Source organism: Propithecus coquereli, unplaced genomic scaffold (assembly GCF_000956105.1).
Source record: "Propithecus coquereli isolate 6110/MARCELLA unplaced genomic scaffold, Pcoq_1.0 Scaffold252, whole genome shotgun sequence".
Lineage (NCBI taxonomy): Eukaryota > Metazoa > Chordata > Mammalia > Primates > Indriidae > Propithecus > Propithecus coquereli.
In genome coordinates, this window is record NW_012148086.1 from 5,322,033 (window position 1) to 5,331,055 (window position 9,023).

A 9,023-nucleotide genomic window follows, 5' to 3' on the forward strand; every position below is an offset into this window, starting at 1 on the left:
AATAAAATATATTAAAATGTTATAACAAAATTAAGTACTCAGTAATTAGGGTTTATGACAGATTAGAAAAAAAATTTTTTTTAAACAGGATCTCACTCTGTTATCCAGGCTGGAGTGCAGTGGCATGGTTATAGCTCACTGCAGCCTTGAACTCCTGGAGATTAGACAAATTCGAAGAGAAAATTAGTGAATTGGATAAAAAGAAGAAAAATGTTCAAAAGAAAGCATAAACAGGCTAAGGTGAAAGGATTGTTTGAGGCCAGGAGTTCGAGACCAGCCTGAGCAAGAGGAAGACCCCTGTCTCTACAAAAAACTAGAAAAATTTTCTGAGTGTGGTGGTGTGCACCTGTAGTTCCAGCTACTCAGGAGGCCCAGGCAGGAGGATCGCTCGAGCCCAGGAGTTTGAGGTTGAGGTTGCAGTGAGCCGTGATAACATCATTGCACTCTGTCTCACATGCACACAGAAAAGCATAAAATGAAAGAATGGAAAACACAGAAGAAAGGATAGAGAAATAAAGGATGCAGGTAGAAACCCTAACACATATAATGGCTTCAAACTTGCCAAGACTAATGAAAAACATCAATTCACAGATTCAAGAATTTTTTTAAAAAACCCTCAAGCAAGAAAAATAAAAAGAAACTCATACCTAAAAACACCAAAGTAAAACTACGGGGATGGTGGAGCAGGGAGAATAAAAAGGGCTAAAAGTGAATTGTAAGAGCAGACAGAAAGATGACTCTCAAAAGACAGCAAAGCCAAAAGTCAGTGGGATAATATCTTCAGTGTTCTGAATCCTGTTTCCCAGCATACATTCTTGAAAAATAAAGAGGGATTAAATATATTTTCTGACAAACAAAAGCTGAAGTAATTTATCACTAGCAGATTTGATCGACAGGGAAAACTATAGGCTATTCTTCAGGCAGAAAAAAACTTATCCCAGATAGAAAATTTGAGAAACAGGAAAGAATAAAAATGATAAATATTAATATGTAGATTAATCAAAATGAATATTGGTTGTATGTTATTTTCATAAGGTATATATTGTAGGTTGAATTAAAATTGCATGCAGGAGGAGATTACACTGAATTAAAGTGTTCCAATGTCCTTGCATTGCCCAGGAAGAAGGTAGAAGCGCACAGTAATGTTAAGCTCTACTCTGACTCTACTATCATCTCAGGAACAACTGCTAAAAAAATAGTAAAAGAGTACATATCTTCTAAACTGCCAAAAAATTAAATAATTTTTTAAATCCAAAAAAATGTTGAGAACAAAGAAAAAGGGAATATGGAATAAAAAATAGAAAGTATATAGTAAGGTTATGGATTTACATTCAAATATGCACATATTGTATTCAATAGAAAAGAATAATAACTCAAAATAAAAGACAAAAATTATAAGACTGACGAAAACCTATATACAATTTGAGGTAGACATGTCTGAAAGACAAAGATATAGAAAGATTGAAAATAAAGGAATTGAAAAAATATATCATGCACACACGAACCAAAGCTGAAATAGCAATATTAGTATCAAAGTAGATTTTAAGGCAACAAAAATTACTAGATAAGAGAGGCACATTAAAATGATAAAATGTCTGATTCCCTCAGAAGATACAATAATTCTAAACATGTACACATCTACACTTGATCTTAGCCAAAAGGCTGAGAAGCGATTAAACGTATACACATCTAATAACATAGTTTTATAATATATAAAAGAAAAAGTTGGAGAAATATAAGGATAGACTATTAACAGCAAATGATAAAACACACAGGCAAAATATTAGTAGGAATTTAAATTTGAATAACATAATCAACAAATTAGACCTAAAAGACATATATAGAATACTGCAGTTGCAGTGTGAGCATTATTTCCATTAGTAATGGGACCACTTACAAATATTGATCATATATTGAGTCATAAAGCAAGTTTCTACAAATTACAAAAGATTAAAAGCATACAGTATATTGTCTGACCACAAGGCAATGAAGAGAAAAATAAATTTTAAAATATAGTTCATAAAAATCTTATGTTTTGAAGTTAAGAAAATGCTTATGTCATCTAAAGGTGAAAAAAATGCAGTAAGAAATGAAAATTAAACTGAAATTAAAATTAAATTGACATGAAAAAGATCCAAGTCAGCCTGGTTTCTGTGGGAGAAAAATAAAGAATGAAAATTAGAAAATATTTCAAGCCAAATGATAATGAAATAGTCCATATCAAACTTTGTGGGATGTATCTAAAGCTGTGTATAAAAGGAAATATTTCTTTTGTAAATGCTTTAGCTTTACATGCTAAAAAGTAATAGGTACCTGTCTCAATAAATCAGAAGAACAACAAAATATACCAAAGTGGAGGAAAGTAAATAATTAAGGCAAGAGCTAAAATTAATGAAATAGAAAGGAAATATACAAATAGAATCAACAAATCAAAAATTGTCTTTCAAATTGATTTTTATTGAAGTATATCACACATACAGAAAAGGTCACACGTCATTTAGAGTGCAGGTCAGTGAACTTTCACAGAGCTAGCATTTTTATAAGTGACATCCAGATCATGAAAAAGGATAATACCAGCACCTCACGTACCCCTTCGTGCCCCTCCCACTACGGCTCCTACAAGGAGACTGCTAGCCTGACATCTAATTCCAGAGATTAATTAGTCCTGTTTTTGAATTGTTTTATATTTAATGAAAAAATCATTTTTAAAAGATGAATAAAATTGATAACTCCCAGGGAGGCTTATCAAATCAAAAAAGAGAGCAAGTACACCTTATTTTATTGCACTTCGCTTTATTGAACTTTCTAGACACTGCACTTTTTATGAATTTAAAGCTTTTGGCAGCCCTGCAACCAGCAAATCTATTGGTGCCATTTTTCCTACAGCATGTGCTCGTTTCATGTCTCTGTGTCACATTTTGGTAATTCTTACCATATTTCAAATTTTTTATTATAATTGTATCTGTTGTGATCTGTGATCCCATATAAGATGGCAAACCTAATCAATTAATGTTTTGTGTGTTCTCACTGCTCTGCCAAACAGCCAATCCTTCATCTCTCTCCCTGTCCTTGGGACTCCCTATTCCCTGAGACAAAACAGTACTGAAATTAGGCCAATTAATAACCCTACAATGGCCCCTAAGTGTTCAAGTGAAAGGAAGAGTTGCATGTCATTCACTTGAAATTAAAACCTAGCAATGATTAAGCTTAGTGAGGAAGTTTATCAAAAGCTGAGATAGGCTGACAGGCCTCTTGCTCCAAACAGTGAGCCAAGTTGTGAATGCAAATGAAAAGTTCTTGAAGGAAATTAGAAGTGCTACTCCAGGGAACACATGAGTAATAAGAAAGCAAAAGAGCAGTATTGCTGATATGGACAAAATTTTAGTGGTCTGGATAGAAGATCAAGCCAGCCCCAACATTCCCTGAAGCCAAAGCCTAGGCCAGAGCAAGGCCCTAACTCTCTTCAATTCTATAAAGGCTGAGAGAGGTGGGGAAGTTGCAGAACAAAAGTTAGATGTTAGCAGAGGTTGGTTCGTGAGGTTTAAGGAAAGAAGCTGACTCCATAACACAAAAGCACACGGTGAAGCAGCAAATGCCAGTGTAGAAGCCGTAGTAAGTATTCCAGATTTAGTAAGATCACTGATCAAAGTGGCTGCAGTAAACGACAGATTTGCAATGTAGACAAAACAATCTTTTTCTTTTATTGGAAGAAGATGTCATCAAGTGCTTTCATAGCTAGACAGAAGAAGTCAATGCCTTAAAGGGAGACTGACTCTCTAGGTAAGAACTAACACAGCTGATGACTTTAAGTGGAAACCAGTGCTCATTGACCATTCTGAAAATCCTAGGGCCCTTCAGAATTATGCTAAATCTACTCTGCATGTGCTCTGTAAATGGAAGAAAGCCTAGATGATAGCATATCTATTTACAATATGGTTTATTGAATATTTTAAGCCAACTGTTGAGACCTCCTGCTCAGAAAAAAAGATTCCCTCCAAAATATTACTGCTCATGGTCAATGCATCTGGTCACCCAAGAGCTCTGGTGGAGATGTACAAGAAGATTAATGTTGCTTTCATGCTTGCTAACACAACATCCGTTCTGTAGCCCATGGATCAAGGAGTAATTTTAACTTTCAAGTCTTACTATTTAAGAAATACATTTTGTAAGGCTATAACTGTCATAGATAGTGATTCCTCTGATGGACCTGGGCAAAGTTAGTAGAAAATTTTCTGGAAAGGATTCACCATTCTAGATGCCATTAAGAACATTCATAGGCCAGGTGCAGTGGCTCACACCTGTAATCCTAGCACTCTGGGAGGCCAAGGCAAGAGGATTGCTTGAGCTCAAGAGTTCGAGACCAGCCTGAGCAAGAGTGAGACCCCCCCCCGTCTCTACTAAAAATAGAAAAAATTAGCCATCTCCACTAAAAATAGAAGAAAAAAAAAAGAACATTCATGATTCATGGGAGGAGGTCAAAATATCAATATTCACAGGAGTTTGGAGGAAGTTGATTCCCACACCCATGGATGACTTTGAGGGGTTCAAGACTTCAGTGGAGGAAGTAACTCCTGATGTGGAGGAAATAGCAAGAAAGCTATTACAGAATCAGCAGGGGAGCCTGAAGATATCACTGAATTGCTGCAATCTCATGATCAAACTTGAAGGGATGAGGAGTTGCTTCTGGGTCCCATGTCTGAGTTCTGCTATTAACAAGGCAAGTAACACATCTGTGAATTGGGACTGTAGCTTATTGGTTAGCAGTGTGAGTGCCACAGCTAGCTGGCCCAGGTCCCGATCCTGGCTCTGCCATTTACCAGCTGTGTGACATGCACAAAGTGTTTAACTCTCTAGGCCTCCGCCGCATTGTCTGTAAAACTGGTAATAGTACCTAGTTCATGAGGTGGTTGAAATGTAGATGGGTTGATATAAAGAAAATTCTTAGGTCAGTGTCTGGTATATATCAAGGTGTCTTTTTTCTTTTTCTTTTTTTTTTGACAGGGCCTTGCTCTGTCACCCAGGCTGGAGTGAAGTGGCATCAGTCTAGCTCACAGCAACCTAAAACTCCTGGACTCAAGTGATCCTCCTGCCTCAGCCTCCCGAGAAGCTGGGACTACAGGCACATGTCACCAAGCCTGGCTAATTTTTCTATTTTTTGTCGAGATGGGGCCTTTCTCTTGCTCAGGCTGGTCTTGAACTCCTAGCCTCAAGCCATCCTCCTGCCTTGGCCTCTATCAAGTATTCTTGCTCTTATAATTTTATATATTTTTTTCCTTACCTCATCTCAAAATTTATTTAAGCCAGCTTACAAGGATACACAAAATATATCAATATTGCTTAAATTAAAAGTCAAAACAGGCCAGGCGCGGTGGCTCACGCCTGTAATCCTAGCTCTCTGGGAGGCCGAGGCGGGCGGATTGTTTGAGCTCAAGAGTTCAAAACCAGCCTGAGCAAGAGCGAGACCCCGTCTCTACTAAAAATAGAAAGAAATTAATCAGACAACTAAAAATATATAGAAAAAATTAGCCGGGCATGGTGGCGCATGCCTGTAGTCCCAGCTACTCGGGAGGCTGAGGCAGAAGGATCATTGAGCCCAGGAGTTTGAGGTTGCTGTGAGCTAGGCTGACGCCACAGCACTCACTGTAGCCCGGGCAAAAGAGTGAGACTCTGTCTCAAAAAAAAAGAGTCAAAACAAACACAAAGAAAAAATAATTATGTAACTTGTACTAACAGAGTCTGGATTTTCCTTATTTTCCAAAAATTCTCATTGAAGATGCTTTTCTCTCTTATGGACATTGTATTAATCAGGAATTTTACATTTCTAGTGTAGATACATGGAAAGAAGAGAAAGTAAACCCAAGAGAAAGGAAAGTATGAGCAAAGCCCACGAGGAGGCCTGCTGGGGGAACAGAGCCAGCAGAGTGTTGAGCCCAGACGTGCACTGGAGTGATTGAAGGGGCAGGGTGTACACTGTGGGGTCACTTTATAAACAGCTTGAAAGCCACCCTGAAAAGTTCCATCCTGAGTAATAGGGAGAAAGTAAATGTTTGAGAGGAAGGAGATTGCATTACTCAAGTGATGCTTCAAACAATCCAACTTTGGACCTTATTAATTTCATAATCAGGTATTTAAGAGTCATTGTGGCAAGATCTAAGAAAATCATTTTAGTAGAAGGAAACAAAAGTATAAAATGAAGGTAAGAAAACAGAGTTCTTCTCTTAGTAGAATCCACCAGTCACAACAGGCTGGCTATCACTCATTTTTGGAAATCTAGGTCTCAAATAAATATGTCCTTTGGGTAACTTATGCTGAGAATTGAAGGGAAATATTTTAGGGCCCCAGAGCTCCTGACTTTCTTCAGTTTTTCAAATCATTTCCCATAGTACAAATAAATTTAGTAGAAATATAGAGAGCCGGTGTCCCCGAGAAATGACTTTCTTTTTTCATCCTTCTTTGTAATCAAGGTTGAAGTAACCTGGGGTACATTTAAGCTGCAGTTTCTGTTGGTCTGGAGTTCTCTCATTAATTCCCTATATTCTTGGGTAGCTTCTTCTTTGCTACTTTGCTATAATTTTATTCCTTGTCCCCTGGAGATACCACAGCATTTATCACCCTGGGGATTGAGCTGCCCTTTTTCTAGTGTTCTAGGGGTAAATGAGGTGGTGTAATCCTCAGCATAGAGCAGCGATGCTCTCTCCCGCTGGCCATTCCAGGCTGCCGGAGTCGGAATCTCTGAGGGTGGAGTGGAAGCGGCTGTAAGTTTTCATTGCACACGTGATTTTCATGAGCAGCCACCCTTGGTGGGCATTAGCATCGAGTGGCCTGGCGCCCAAAGACAATTCACTGGGTGAGTTCCCGCAGTGCCCTCCCCGCTTTGCCCAGAGCTCTCCCCTGCTGTTCTCGCTGCACAGACAAAGTGGGAGCAGGGTGGCAGGTGGCCAGAGGGTTGCTGGGCGGTGACCCTCCTTTCTCTGCCCCAGAGATGGCAGTGTACAGCTAAATTTGTTTTGTGTTAAGAGGGTCCTTTTTGTAGCATTATCCCAGAGGCAGCCAAGGACAACCTCATGATCCTATTTGATTTTCAGGCCCTAAAAGCCTGGTTTGATTTTAAACAAAACTCTCTGCCCCACTACCCCCTAAGTTATAAAAGGAACAGATTTTCTCTCCCAAATGTCATCTGAATGTTTTTCAAAAGCAAACAAACTCCAAAGTACTAAAGGAGGTTGGACAGGAGAAGGTTCAGGAAATGTGTTTTATAAGCTTAGTTAATGTTAAATTCAAAGTAGGATTTCCAGGGAGAATAAAAACATTTCCTAGCAAGCTAAAGAACTGTAAATAGAAGTTTCAACCCCGATCATTGTAATTCTTGTTGCATCTTTTGATAATTTTAAAAAAATAAAGAAAGAAAGAAAGAAAAGGGAAACTATATTATTAACAGTTGTTTATCTTGACACAGCCTGCTGAACCAAGAAAGTTGAGCATCAAGGGAAAGTGGCCTCCAGTAGCAAATGCGTTGAGGTTGGAAGCCTATTACTAATTCAGGAGCAAGTGCATTAGGAGGCGCTTCAGAGCAGCAGTCTGGTCGGCTGCTATTAAAGAGCTGCACTTGGAGACAGCCTCTTCCTAACTCATGGAGCAATTTCACTTTCTTTTGGGAGAGAATGATTTTTATCAATAAAAATTTGTTCTTGCGAGTGAATTGTTAGGAATACCAATTATGTGTTTGAGTATTTAATTCTACTGATACTCTTAGTCAAATTGTGAAAGCGTGTAGCTCATCAAAATCTGATTTCATCATCTTTTTACAGTGTTGTTTTTCAGTAGCTCTGATCTTGCTAAATGTGGGTTGATACAAAGCAAAGCTTAATTAAGAATTTCTTCTTTGGTGATCAAAATAGTTCTAAGGTCAAACTCACTCCCTACAAAGAACAAAAACAAACACGCACACACACAAAAGCACATCTGACTTTGATGCAAGGAAAACAACATTTTTTTTTTATTCAGTGATTAATGTTCTCTTCTATTGACTTACAATAAAGAAAAATTTGCAGTAAACTCTATGGATGAAAACAAATGGCTTCCCTTATACTCAGTTCCTATGTATTTAAAGGTGTTAAAAAAGAAAAGGAGTTGGGGTTTGGACTGGGATTTTCTTGTCCATTAGTACATCTTAATGACTCTTTAAAAAACAACAACAAACCAACAACATTATTTCCCATTTACTACTAAAAGTTACTGATTTTGGGTGTATATATGCTGGAATTCAGTCCAGAGCTTGCAGCATCTACGTACATATTCTTATATAACATTAGTTCATTTCACAACTAGATAGGACAAATAAAGTAAAATTTTTAAATGGAAAACAATAAAAAGTATACTTAATCTCTGAGATTAGAAAATCCCTAAATATTCAGTCTTGTCCCAATGACTAATTATTACATAAGGGACCTATTCTTTCAATATAGGAATAATCCTAGGAAAACAAACGTAACCTCAAAAAGAAAATACTTGGGGAAAAGTACTTGGTCTTCCAAAAATTTATATCTGGGCATCTTGATGCCCAAATACCTTTGCCTTTTTGTTTCCAAGGATGTATATTTTGGAATTCTGCTTTTGAAATAGACATAAAAATCAATAAATGCAACATCAATCCATCGGAAAATTGAGATTTCCAGGATTTATATATACTCTGAGTTAAAAAGTAGACATGTCAGGGGAGTTAGGGCCACAGCTTTTCCTTTGGGGCTACCAGCAGCGTGACCTGGAAATGGCCCAGAGCAAGAGATCTGTGGATTTATGAAAGAACCATCCCAAGTAGACCAAAAATAGCTCCCTTTACCAAAAATGTTAAAGGAGTCAAGATTCTGGTGTTCCACAAAAATACAGAGGTCAGCATCCAGGAAGGAACAGTGGTTTAGTCAGAGATTCCCAATTGCAAACATTGAGGTTGATGTGCCATCCAAGCACAAAAAGCAGTTGCAGAAGTTGAAGTGGAGTTCAGGAGCGTGACTGACCCGAAGATG